Genomic DNA, 13,743 nt, shown 5'->3' with positions numbered 1-13,743 from the left:
TTCTTCTTAGCCCAAGTGCAAATACGACTTCTACGATAGAGAAAGTAAACAGGCAGAGGGATTAACTTTTGAAATAAACGCAAGCACCTATTCTTTCCATCCAGGGGGTTGAGTGTGTGGAAGCAGAAGGGACGAAAACTGAAGACGCTCACGGAGGTTTCTATTGACTCAGTTAAGCGGAATGGTCGGCGGATTCATTCTGTCACAGCCCGCCGGCTGCCGGGCTCTGTTCTAGGCACCGGAGGGTCAAAAATTAACCACACAGATGCAGTCTCTGAACCCCAGGAACTGAGAGCCTACCAAGAAAGGTGGACATTAACCAAAATTACACAATCATATTAGCATTATATTACAGCACAGCAGTCTAGAGCATGGGCTCCAAGGCCTAACTGCTGCGTGCACATCCCAGCTCTGCTGCCAACTGGTTATGTGACTTGGGACAAGTGACTTAACACTCGGCACTTCAGTTTCCTCATCTATAAAATGGGGACAATTAGAGGTCCTATTTATTTCCCCATCTATCTAACCCAGAGGGTTGCTGTAAAGACTTTTTTTAAAAAGGCCATATTTAGAACAGTGCCCAGCGCACAATAAACATCGTATGTTTGCTATTATTGTTAGTCTCATTACTATTATTTCAGCGGGAGTCTAATCTGTCTTCAGGCAAATGGAAGGTCAGGAAAGCTTCTTTGAGCAAGTGACATATAAATTAAGTTCCAAAGATGAATATGAATTAAAAAGCGAAAGAGAAAAACTGTCTGGCAGAGGGCAGGACGGACACAAAGACCCTATGCTAAGAATGAGTGTGGCATGTTAAGAATCTGACAAAAGGCCAATGAAGCTGGGGCTCAGAGAGGAGAGAGAGGAGACTGGACAACTAGAAAGGGCATGTGAAACTTAGGAATTTTATCTTTATCTGAGTAACAGAAGGTATGATACAAGAAATAACAGATTTCTGGGTTTTTCTTTCTTTTTTTTTTTAAAGATTTTATTTATTTCTTTGACAGAGAGAGACACAGCAAGAGAGGGAACACAAGCAGGGGGAGTGGGAGAGGGAGAAGCAGGCTTCCCTCGGAGCAGGGAGCCCGATGTGGGGCTCGATCCCAGGACCCTGGGATCATGACCTGAGCCGAAGGCAGACGCTTAGCAACTGAGCCACCCAGGCGCCCCATGAATTTTCTTTTTTTTTTTTAGGGTCACTTTACTGGACTATGGGGTCTTCTGTGATAGAAGGAGGTGAGCGTGAGCTCACCAAAAACGGGTAAAGATTTGGAAAGAACAGTCATTCTGGTGAAGGAGAAAAGAAATCAGCTACAGGCAAAGAGGGCTACTAACAAGAATAAGAAGCACAGATGAGGGCAGAACTCACGTGCTGGCAACTGAACAAATAAACACGATTCCATCATTTCTTCAGGCCCTAAAGCGGGAACACAGAAAATGGGCAGCATTGTTAATCCACAGCTGGAGATGGGTACGGCGTGGGGGACAGAAGAACAAAGGTGCAGGAGAACTGAGGATACGTATGACTCATTGAAAGTGACCAACTATGTCCACGTGGACGAAAGTGATGCCAGGAAGAATGTCATACATTTGGAGACAGGCAAGATTTCAGGGGCTGGAGGCCTCCGTGAAATCGGAGAGTAAGTTCAGCAAGTGGCAGAACTAAAAAGACAGGAAATTGTGTTCAGAGAGCAAATTTCCAAATTTATGATTTCAGAGGTGGCAGTCTGACCGGCCCCAGGAATAGATTGCTACAGACAAGTGGAGAGACAGACAGCTGAAGTAAAGGTCAAGCCAGAATGAGATTAGGATGTTGGACAAGCAACCGACGTAAACATTAAAAAGACAAGAGATCAGGGAAGGAGTAAGAGTAAACTATTTATAAGGACCAGGAATTAAATTTTCAGTTACATTCTTAAATACAGCACCATAAGGAATGTGTTGTTAAGTATCCAGAATAAAACAGGCATGCCTTGCTAATAACAAAGCTTCATCTATTTATTTAGCCAAATAATTTTCAAAGATTCCCTGAATACCATTCCTGAAAAAAAGCTCTCAGAAAGACAAAAAAGAGGAAACTTTCTTAACTTGATGATTATCTGTCACAATTCGAGGGCAAGCATCACCATAATGGTAAAAACTAAAGACACAGACAAGCCAAAACCTGCGAGAAAATCTTTGCAAAACATATATCTGATTGAAAAAAAAAAAAAAGAAAGAAACAACCCATGCACATATCTGATTTAAGGACAGGTATCCAAAATATTCTAAGAACTCTTAAAATGCAACACTAAAAAAACAACCAACCACCACAGAAAACAATTAAAAAATGGGCAAAAGATCTAAACCTCACCAAAGAAGATATACACAGATAGCAACTAAGCATGTGAAAAGATGCTCAACATCCTATGTCACTGGGGAATTGCAAATTAAAACCACAATGAGATACAGCTCACCCCTATTAGAGTGGCAAAAATCCAAAGCCCCGACAACACCAAATGCTAGCAAGGCCGTGGAGCAATAGGAACTCTCATTCACTGCTGGTGAGAATGCAAAACCAAACGGCCACTTTGGAAGACAGTCTGGTGGTTTCTTACAAAACTAAACGTACTCTTACCATATGATCCAACAATCACGCTCCTTTGTATTTACCCAAAGAGTTGAAACCCGCACGTGGATTTTACAGCGGCTTTATTCATAACTGCCAAAATGTGGAAGTAATCCAGATGTTCTTCAGTAGGTAAGTGGATAAACTAGGGTACATCCAGACAATAGAATACTATCCAGTGATAAAAAGAATGGAGCTATCAAGCCACAAAGAGACGGGAAGGAAGCTTAAATGCACATTGCTAAGTGAAAGTAGCCAATCTGAAGAGGCTACCTAATGTACCATTCCAACTATATCACATTCTGGAAAAGGAAAAATTATGGAGGTGGCAAAAAGATAAGTGGGGGAGAGGGAAGGAGATGGCTGGAGGGAGCAGGGGAAATGCTTAAGGCAGTGAAACTATTCTGTGTGATACTATAATGGTAGATACATGACATCATGCATTTGTCCAAACAGAACTATACAAAATAAATGTGGACCCTAATGTAAACTACAGACTTTAATTAATAATAACATATCAATATCGGCTCATCAACTGTAACAAATGTACCCCACTAATACAAGATGTTAATATTAGGGGAAACTGGGGGAAGGAGGGAGGTAAGGGGATATCTGGAATTCTCTGTACTTTCTGCTCAATTTTTATAAATCTGCTCAAAAAATAAAGTCTACTAATTTAAAACAAAAACTAAAGGTATTACCATTTGAGTCACGCAAGAGAAAATAATGTCCGATATTGGTGAGGAAATCTATTCAAGAAATTTAGGGTGCCAACTCTGCCTGGGCTGGGTCTGGCTCTTCTACCTACTGGTAATGTCTTATGACTTGTGATCAAGTCATAAACTTCTCCAAATCTCAGTTTCTCTACTGGTAAACTAGGAGATCATCATCATCGTGGAGTTAAGAAGATTAACTGAGTTCATACACATAAAGCACTAAGAACAGTGACTGGAATTAAGTGTAACAAATATTAGCCCCCTGTTACTCAAAGGTCTGTAAACCTATAAATCAACATCACATGGGGTCTTGTCAGAAATGCAGACTCTCAGGCCTACCCCAGACCTACTGAGTCTGCACTTTCCTTGACACGTCATCTTTTTTTTTTTAAGTTTTTATTTAAATTTCAGTTAGTTAACATACAGTGTAATATTAGTTTCAGGTGTACAATACAGTGATCTGACAATTAAATACAAGACCCAGCGCTCATCACAAGTGCACTCCTTAATCCCCTTCACTTATTTCACCGATCCCCCCCAACCACCAGCAGTTTGTTCTCTATAGTTAAGAGTCTATTTCTTGATTTCCTTCTCTCTTTTTTCCCTTTGCCCGCTTGTTTTGTTTCTTAAATTCCACATGAGTGAAACCGTATGGTTTGTCTTTCTCTGCCTTATTTCACTTAGCCTTATGCCCTCTAGCTCCATCTATGTCATTGCAGATAGCAAGATTTCATTCTTTTTTATGGCTGAGTAATATTCCATTGTGTGTGTGTGTGAAAATATATATATATATATACATACATACACACACACACACATCTTCTTTATCCATTCATCAGTCAATGGACACTTGGGCTGTTTCCATAATTTGGCTATTGTAGATAATGCTGCGGTGAACTTCGGGGTGTATGTATCCCTTTGAATTAGTATTCCTTATTGTTTGGGTAAACATCTAGTAGCACAATTGCTTGAATCAGCATTTTAATAAGATCCCTCAGGTAATTTCTGCACACATAAAGTTGAGAAGCACTGTATTAGATGGTATTATTATCACCATAACTATTCTTCAACATTGTCACTAAAAAAGGAGCATAAGCATTGGGAAAGTCCAAATTATTATTTGCTCACGATTATGATTAGTCTACTTTAAAAAGAGAGGGAGAATCAACTGTAATAGTTAAAGAAATTTCAAAATATTCTCTAAAGTGACTATAATTAAAACATGTAGTACAGGTACACAGATAAGCACCGCCTGTCAAAAGTATATGTTAAGGGGCGCCTGGCTGGTTCAGCAGGTAGAGCATGCAACTCTTGATCTCGGGGTTGTAAGTTCAAGCCCTACATCAGGTGCAGAGATTACATTAAAAATAAAATCTTTTTAAATAAATAAGATTCTATGTTAACAAGACTACTTCAAATAAGTATGTAAGTGACAAACTATTAGGACAACTGGCTACCAAAATTTTTTTTTAAATCCAGATCCTTATCTCACATTATACTGAAAATACATTCAAAGTGGATTTAAAACCTAAATATTAAAAATAAATTTACAAAGCACTAGAAGAAAACTTAGAGAACTTTTATTGTTCAGATGGGTACCTGCACTCCTGAGAATACCATAAAACCCAGAAGTCCCAGCAGAACAATACAGAGAGGATGAGCATGGCCCCTGCACAAGGATGACACACAAATTCGTGAAATGTTCCATATTTTTTATACAAACATGTAAAAAAAATAAGTAAAATAAAACCTTTTAAATAACAAAAGATATACCACAAAAGTTAAAAGTTAAGACAAATTATATGAGAGAAAATACTTACACCATACATAACGAAGCATTAATAACCACACAGGACTTTTTAAAGTCCTACACATGATTAAGAAAATGAATAGTAACATTTCAAAAAACTAACAGAAAAGTGGGGGGTGGGGGAAATTAAAGTAGATTTTATATATGTAAAGAGACTGAATTATAAAAGCTGCAATAGCACAAAATAAAATAAACCCCCCAAATCCACCTACAAATATTTGCATGTGCACTGAAAAAGATATGGAAGAACATATACCAAACTGTTAACAGTTATTTCTAGAGAGTAAAATCGGGAGTGGAGCAAGCGCTTTTTCCTTCATAAATTTCTATACACTGAACTCTTTACAATGAACATGCTTTTTTTTTTTTTAACTTACCTCTGTTTAATTATAAAAGAAAAAAGTACTGAGAGTTTTAACTTTAAAGGCGAACATTTTCACAAGCTTCCTGGTTTTCTCAGCAAGTACTTAACCCCTAACATCTGGAAAATATATTTTTGTTATCAAAATTTTCCTAAAAATCCTTTAAGTAAAAATATGCCAACTTCTCCTCCCCAAAGGGACCACAATGTCCAATTTCTAGTGGCCCTCTGTTCAAAGCTAGTTCCAACCTAATTTCCAAAAGCAGTGTCTAAACCAGACAAGAAATTTAGCAACATAACACAGAATATCGAAATGGAAACCACATGTCCAAAATATGCCTAATAGCAACAGACAGCAACTGTAGAAGAGTAACTGCAAGTAACTCCATATTCACTTCAGTTTCAATTCTGAATCATTTCTCGGTCACTAAACTGGAAAAAAAATTTTTTTCAGCCATTTGTCATCTCTGACTAAACACAGGCTTCAGCCCCCAAATCACTAAGTGTAGAGAAGTACATGCCCTCAAGAAGACTGCCAATGGAAGGGTTTTTCCAGAAAAAGTGGTTCACATACACAGCAGGAAAATCTTGTACTACAGGGAACTCGGTTACCACCTGAATTCCCTCAACTAATTTGGAAACTACTGGAAGTAAATGAAGTAAACATATGAGGAAAGATGAAAAAAATATTCCTACATATTGAAAGCCACATAAAGTGGTTCAAGTTGCTTTTTAGTTGCCTTTTGCTCAAGTTAGAATATTAAATTCTTCTGCTCTGTGTGAATCAGAAATTAGCTTCACTGGTTTCTTACACAAAATTTTCAGCTGCTATAATGAATTACATGACTACTTAAAGGTTTTTTTTTTTTTTACTACTTACACTTAACAAAATGTACTACATGTACATCTGCCCAATACTAACTATTCTTCATGTCATTAGACCTGAATTGATTAAAGTGATAAAAACCACCAGTTCTTGGAACTAAATACCCTCCCCTTTCCCTAAAACTGTCACTCAAACATGATGAATCTAAAACAATCAGTTGCCATGTCTCAGAAGATATAAACATAACTACAATGAAGCCATAAATTAGTGAGGTTGGCATTCTCCCCACAAAGGAAAGATGAGATTCATTACCTTTCACCATATATGTAACAGGCAGAGTCTCTTGGTTTCTAGAGCATCCACTAAGCAGGGCAACATCTTCTGCTCAATGTAAATTCAGCTGCCCGGATATTTGCAACCAAAACAAACTGCAGGATCTAGTTTCTTTTTTTTCAAAAGGTAAACAATCCCTCTGGCCAAATTTTTTGATTTGCCAAAAAAAGATGTGAGTGAAAAAGAAATGATCAGGAGGACAGCATACCCAGGTTTTAAATCCTTAGTTAAGGCTCTTAAGATTCCTCGTCTTTTGGGGCGCCTGGGTGGCTCAGTCGTTAAGCGTCTGCCTTCGGCTCAGGTCGTGGTCCCGGGGTCCTGGGATCGAGCCCCACATCGGGCTCCCTGCTCAGCGGGAAGCCTGCTTCTCCCTCTCCCACTCCCCCTGCTTGTGTTCCCTCTCTCGCTGTGTCTCTCTCTGTCAAATAAATGGATAAAATCTTTAAAAAAAAAAAAAAAAAAAAAAAGATTCCTCGTCTTTTAAGAGAGGCACAGACCTTGTCAGTAATGTTAGAAATTGCACACTCCGTGTCTTGTATTCAGCCAAAAAAACCTCTTCAGGTACACTGATAATTTTATCCCATGCCCGTGAGCATGGTATCAAGAAGGTCTAGGAAAAGCATGCAGTAAGAGTGCAGCACTGAGAATTCATAGAGAGACCGGTCAAGAGAAAGCAGGTTCAGAACAAAGGTCAAAGTCCTTCAGTATTTGTAATACTGAGATCACCTCTGTGCTGAGACTCAAGCTTCCTCTCCGTATAATCTGTCAGTAACTACCAAGAAATGTTTTTAAACAACTGAGAGCGCTTGTTTTATCTAATTTATAACATACTTCATTATCATCTGAGACACCAAAAATTATACAACCTTATGCCTTTGTCATTATCTCTTAAAGTATTTGAAATAGAAACAGCATACTATTTACTACCTCCCAATCTTAACTCCTTTTTCTTCATTCTTGGAGACTACTGACTCTCAAAACTGGGTAATAAAGGCTGGTTCACCACTCCTCCAGTTCAGCTACAAGGCATTTTACCCTCAGTAGTAGCTTAGGATTTAACAAGAGCTTACATTTCTTTTCTACTGATGAGCAGTACCACAAATTAGGATTAACAATATGACTGAGCATGTTCTCTTAATGAACTTTATACTTTATGATTATTAGCTACTACACAGATCTTGATTTGTGGATTCTTATACCTACAACAGCCCCTTTAGAAAAAGCACCTTTTTAAAATAGAACTTACAGGGCGCCTGGGTGGCTCAGTTGGTTAAGCGACTGCCTTCGGCTCAGGTCATGATCCTGGAGTCCCGGGATCTAGTCCCGCATCGGGCTCCCTGCTAAGCAGGGAGTCTGCTTCTCCCTCTGACCCTCCTCCCTCTCATGCTCTCTGTCTTTCATTCTCTCTCTCTCAAATAAATAAATAAAATCTTTAAAAAAAAATAAAATAAAATAAAATAGAACTTACGTTCTTTCACAGAAAAGGATGGGTAATTAGTAATTAAACAGCTTACAAATTGAGTTCTCTGGAAACACTCAAAATATTATTAAGTAACATATCTGTGTGGCGCCTGGGTGGCTCAGTCAGTTAAGCGTCTGCCTTCAGCTCCGGTCCTGGGATCGAGCCCCGCATCGGGCTCCCTGCTGGGCAGGAAGCCTGCTTCTCCCTCTCCCACTCCCCCTGCTTGTTCCCTCTCTCGCTGTCTCTCTCTCTGTCAAATAAATAAATAAAATCTTCTAAAAAAAAAAAAAAGTAGGGACGCCTGGGTGGCTCAGTCGGTTAAGCATCTGCCTTCGGCTCAGGTCATGATCCCAGGGTCCTGGGATTGAGCCCCGCATTGGGCTCCCTGCTCTGTAGAGAGCCTGCTTCTCCCTCTCCTCCCCGGTTGTACTCTCTCACTGTCTCTCCTTCTCTCTCTCTCAAATAAATAAATAAAATCTTAAAAAATAATAATAAAAAAATAAAAAGTAATATATCTGCACTGCATTTGACTTCTAATTGCTAGAAAATCTGTGCTTGAAAAAATTCAGGAATCGATCCCATAGAAAATAATTTGTCTCTAGTGATTCTTACCCAACATAAAAATGAAATATGGTTTGACTTCCTGCCTTGGTTTGGTCTGATAAATTCCAAACGAATTTATTACTTTAAAAAATGAAAAGACAGGATGAAGACTAAATGCCAAAAGCACAATTCATAAAAGAGCAAATGGATAAACTGGAATTCAAAATAAAAATTCTTGCTCTTAAAAGACACTGTCGAGGGGATGAAAAGATAAGCCGCAGAATGGAAGAAAATCTTTGCAAAGCATTTATCTGATAAATGACTTGTGTCCAGAATATACAAAGAATTCTCATCGCTTCTCGGCCTTTTGGCTAAGATCAAGTGTGGAATATACAAAGAATTCTCAAAACTCAACATTAAAAAAATAAACCACCCAATTTTTAAAAACAGGCAAAAGTTTTGAACAAGTACTTCACCAAAGATATACAGCTAGCAAGTCAGTCCCTGAGAAGATGTCAATATCATTAGTCATGAAAAAAATGTAAATTTAAAGCACAAGATAGCATATACAACTATCAGAATGGCAAAAATTTTCTCATCCTAGCGTTGGTGAGGATATGGAGCAACTAGAACCCTCATACACTGCTAGACAGAATGTAAATTTATACAGCCACTTTGGAAGACAATTTGGCAGTTTCTTAAAAAGCTAAACACACACCTACCAGCCATATGACCCAGTCCTCCCACTCCAAGGTGTTTACCCAAGAGAAATGAAAACATAAGTCTACCCAAAGTTCCACATCAAGTCCCTAGTAGCTTTATTCACAATAGCCAAAAACTAGAAACAATTCACATGTTCATCAATAGAAAAATGGATAAACAAATCCTGTTATAGCCATATAATGAAACATTACTCAGATTCACCACTCAGCAATAAAAAGTAACAAACTACTGATACAGACAACAACAGTGAAGGAATCTTTTTTTTTTAAGATTTTACTTATTCGAGAAAGAGAGAGAGCACATGCATGAGCACAGGGAAGGGCAGAGAGAAAGGGAGAAGCAGACTCCTGCTGAGGAGGACACTGGGATCATGACCTGAGCTTAACTGAATGAGCCACCCAGGCACTCCCAACAGTGAACAGATGCTGAAACCTCCTGGTTAAGGTCATTTACATGAAATTCCAGAATAGGCAAAGATAACCTATAGTGACAGCAAATTAGGGGTTTTCTGGGGCTGAAGGCGGGAGTGGGAATGAATGCAAAGGGCACTAAAGGAACTTTTTGGGATAGTAGCAAAGTTCTACATGTTGATAGTGTGGTCATTACATGACTGTATATATTTGTCAAAATGCAAATTGTATACTTAAAATGGTTCAATTTTATTGAATGCAAATTATGTCTTAAGTTGATTAAAATGTTATTTTGGGGGGGAAATCTATAAAATTATAGTGTTTCTTAAGATGTTTATAGTACCTTCCACTAGATTACTTTCAAATCTTTGACACTCTTACAAAGAAGCTCAGAAAAGGCTGGGATTATTATCCCATTTTATAAACTGCAGGGGCAGAAGGGAAGCAGGATACATAGCAGTAGCAATCAGAAGCATGAGTCCGGGGCATAACATTACAGTGGGCAGATTTATCAATGGCAATCAAACTACCACCCAACAAACTGGCAGGACAGGGGGAAAAAAGCGCTGGGTCTTGAACTGCTGGGGAAAAACTGGCTAGAACCACATAAAAAATAAAGAACAAATATATATATATATATATTCCCAGGAAGAAGGTAGGTAAGAAAAGGCAAGAAATGCCTAGGGTCAACATTACCTATACGTACCACATATCTCAAAAAAGAAAACCAGTCATGTGGAAAACAATTAAAACCAGTCATGTGGAAAACAATTACTTTTAAATAAGTAAAGTATGTAGAAGGAGCTCAAAACCCAATATATCAGATCTGAACCCAGATCTGCCAATGACTCACTCACATTTTATTAAGGTCACTAACTCTGAGTACCTCGGTGTCCCTCCTTTTATTTTTTTTTAAAGATTTTATTTATTTATTTGACAGAGAGAGAACAAGCAGGGGGAGCAGCAGAGGGAGAGGGAGAAGCAGGCCCCCCTGCTCAGCAGGGATGCCGATGTGGGACTCGATCCCAGGACCCTGGGATCATGACCTGAGCCGAAGGCAGATGCCTAACTGACTAAATCACCCAGGCACCTCCCTCCCTTTTTTAAAATAGAAATATTAATTCTGGTCCCTGAATAGTCCTTTGGGGCACTACAGAAATAAAGAATTTATGTGAAAAAGAATTTTAAAATCATATAGTCAAGTTATATTCTCTGTGCAAAAGCATGCAACTAATAATATACTATATTATCATCAAATCAAATTAATAATTAGGTACCTTAAGAGTCAAAAACGGCTCCCTATAGCCTATAAGATCAAGTCCAAATGCCTCAGCTAAAAAATCATGTCCTTTATGAACCCAGCCCATCCAATTTATCTAAAATATACCAATCTAGGGGCGCCTGGCTGGCTCAATCTACAGAGCATGCAACTCTTGATCTTGGGGTTGTGAGTTTGAGCCCCACAGTGGATGTAGAGACTACTTAAAAATAAAATCTTTAGGGACGCCTGGGTGGCTCAGTCGGTTAAGCGTCTGCCTTCAGCTCCGGTCATGATCCCAGGGTCCTGAGATCGAGCCCCGCGCATCGGGCTCCCTGCTCAGCGGGGAGCCTGCTACTTCCTCTGTCTGCCGCTCCCCCTGCTTGTGCTCTCTCTCACTCTTGTGCACACGCTCTTTCCCTCTCTCTCTCTGACAAATAAAATTTTTTTAAAAAATAAAAAATTAAATTAAATCTTTAAAATGATGATGATGATGATGATGATGATGATGATGATGATGATGATAAAATAAGGGGTTCCTGGCTGGCTCAGTCGAAAGAGCATGCGACTCCTAATCTCGGGGTCATGAGTTCAAACTCCACATCAGGAGTAGAGATTACTCAAATATTTTTTAAATAATTAATTAATAAAATACACCAATCCAAATCCATCCACTCTCCCTCAAACATAATATTTTCCTTCCCTGGACATGCTGTCCCCATACTACTATCAGCAATCCAACTCCTATATTTTGTTTAAAGGTGATCCCAAAGTCCATTGGCCTAATAAAAATTTTGCTTATCCTGAAAAACAAACAAACAAACAAACAAACAAAACTTCTTATCCTTAATCCAGTGTTCTTTCGGTGCTTAATCAGCACTATAAAATATGGCATTTAATTTTATGCCGTTATTTTCCTATTCTCTAATTATATTTTGCTTTTTAAACCTTACTATCTTCACCTACATAAAAAGACGCATCTTACGGATAGAATGACTTCTGTTGTAACTTCCCACACTGTAGCTCTCTCAGTGATGCTGCACTACGGACAGATTCAAACTTGAAGGGACGGAAAGCTGCACTGCATTCCATCTGGGCAACGTGGGCAGCAATCTGGGGACTTATGTGTCCTATCTGGAGTCAAGCTGGAAGAAGGCAGAAGGGAAGGTTTGACACTTCTACCTCTAAGTTGCTGGGCGTTTTGGTTTTTTGTGCAGTTCTTTTTCGTTTTTATTATGGAAACTTTTAAACCTACACGAGTAGAGAGAAACAATATAATGGTCCTCCTGAACCCATCAGCCAGACACAACAATTATAAATAAATGGCCACTGGACTCTAGACTCCTGACCACTTCTTCCTCTCCTCAGCAGACCCCAGATACCATATTATGTTATCTCTCTGTACTTCAGCACATATTTCTAAAGGTGAGTACTCTTTCTTTTGAAAATAACCACGATATTATCATTCCACCTAAAAAGATTGTAATTGCTTGACATCAAATATCAGTCAATGTTCAAATCTCCCTATTGTCATGTAATTCTTTTTAACAGTCAGTTTGTTCAAGTCAGGAACTAGGATTACTTCAAGAGGAAAAATGGTTTCCTTTTCTCCTGCTCCATGGTCTTCAATTCAATACACTCATCGTCTCAATTTTTAAGTGTAGGCAGACAAGCATTTCCTTTTCCCAGTACCCTCTGCTCTCCTTCTCAATAAAGAAAATATTCCTTCTTATTCCCAACACTGAAGTGCCATGACCTCAGAGCTTTTAGCACATTCAGAAAAACATTTAATTCAATGATCCAGCCTCCTTCCTTTACAGTTAAGTTGCCATATTTCACTTATTACTCAGGAAGAGTTTTGAGTTCTAACATTATATAAATATAAATAATGTAGGCCCCATTAAGAGATTATTTCCCATTTCTATTAATCTTTTTGAGGCGCTCAATTTTAAATTTTAATTTACAACACTGTCTGCTTCCCATTTTAAGTGAGTTAATAAATAGTTGGTGGGACATCTAAGCCTAAAAGATTACAAGCAGAGTGCTAAGATCAACATTAGCCAGGAACTTCATCCCTCATTAGTCACAAGGGGAACCAGATAAGAAGGTGTGCAATATCAGCTCAAATACAAATTCCCCACTAGAAAATAATAAAAATGCGGATAGTGAATCAGTGGAGTCATTTTCGTTCATCTTCAACACAGATTAAGAGAAACAGCAAATAGGCAAACAACTGGGAAGAATTAAATTTTTTTTAACAAAAGCATAGGAGTGCCTGGGTGGCTCAGTTGGCAACATCCGACTCCTGATTTCAGCTCAGGTCATGATCTCGGGTTGTGAGATCAAGCCCCGCATCGGGCTCTGCGCTCAGCTCTGCTTGAGATTCTTTCCTTCTCCCTCTGCCCCTCTCCCTGCTCGCTTGCTCTCTCTAAAATAAATAAATAAATCTTTTTTAGAAATAAAAATTAAAAATATAAAAGCATAATCTTCACAATGACTTCTAATGTAACTTGGACATTCAGCAGGGCAGGGTGAATCAAAACACTTCTTTCACCCACTTTCTTGGGCTCAGGGTTATGGAGGAAAAAAAGGACAGGACTGCCTCTGCCTTTAAGGAACTTACGCTCCAGGGGCGCCTGGGTGGCTCAGGCGTTAGCATCTGACTTCGGCTCAGGTCATGATCCCAGGGTCCT

At 38.9% G+C, this 13,743-nt stretch overlaps 1 protein-coding gene and 1 pseudogene across 6 annotated transcripts in view; one reads left to right on the top strand and one right to left on the bottom strand.

Annotated features, from left to right (window-relative positions):
• SIK3 (SIK family kinase 3) overlaps positions 1–13,743 on the bottom strand; it is a 237,451-nt gene that overhangs the window by 200,884 nt on the left and 22,824 nt on the right. The window lies entirely within an intron of this gene.
• On the top strand, positions 4,963–5,038 carry LOC118543435 (U6 spliceosomal RNA; annotated as a pseudogene).

This window comes from Halichoerus grypus, chromosome 11 (assembly GCF_964656455.1).
Source record: "Halichoerus grypus chromosome 11, mHalGry1.hap1.1, whole genome shotgun sequence".
Classification (NCBI taxonomy): Eukaryota; Metazoa; Chordata; class Mammalia; order Carnivora; family Phocidae; genus Halichoerus; species Halichoerus grypus.
Note: the sequence above shows the minus strand (reverse complement) of the source record. Positions and strands in the feature narration are given on the sequence as shown.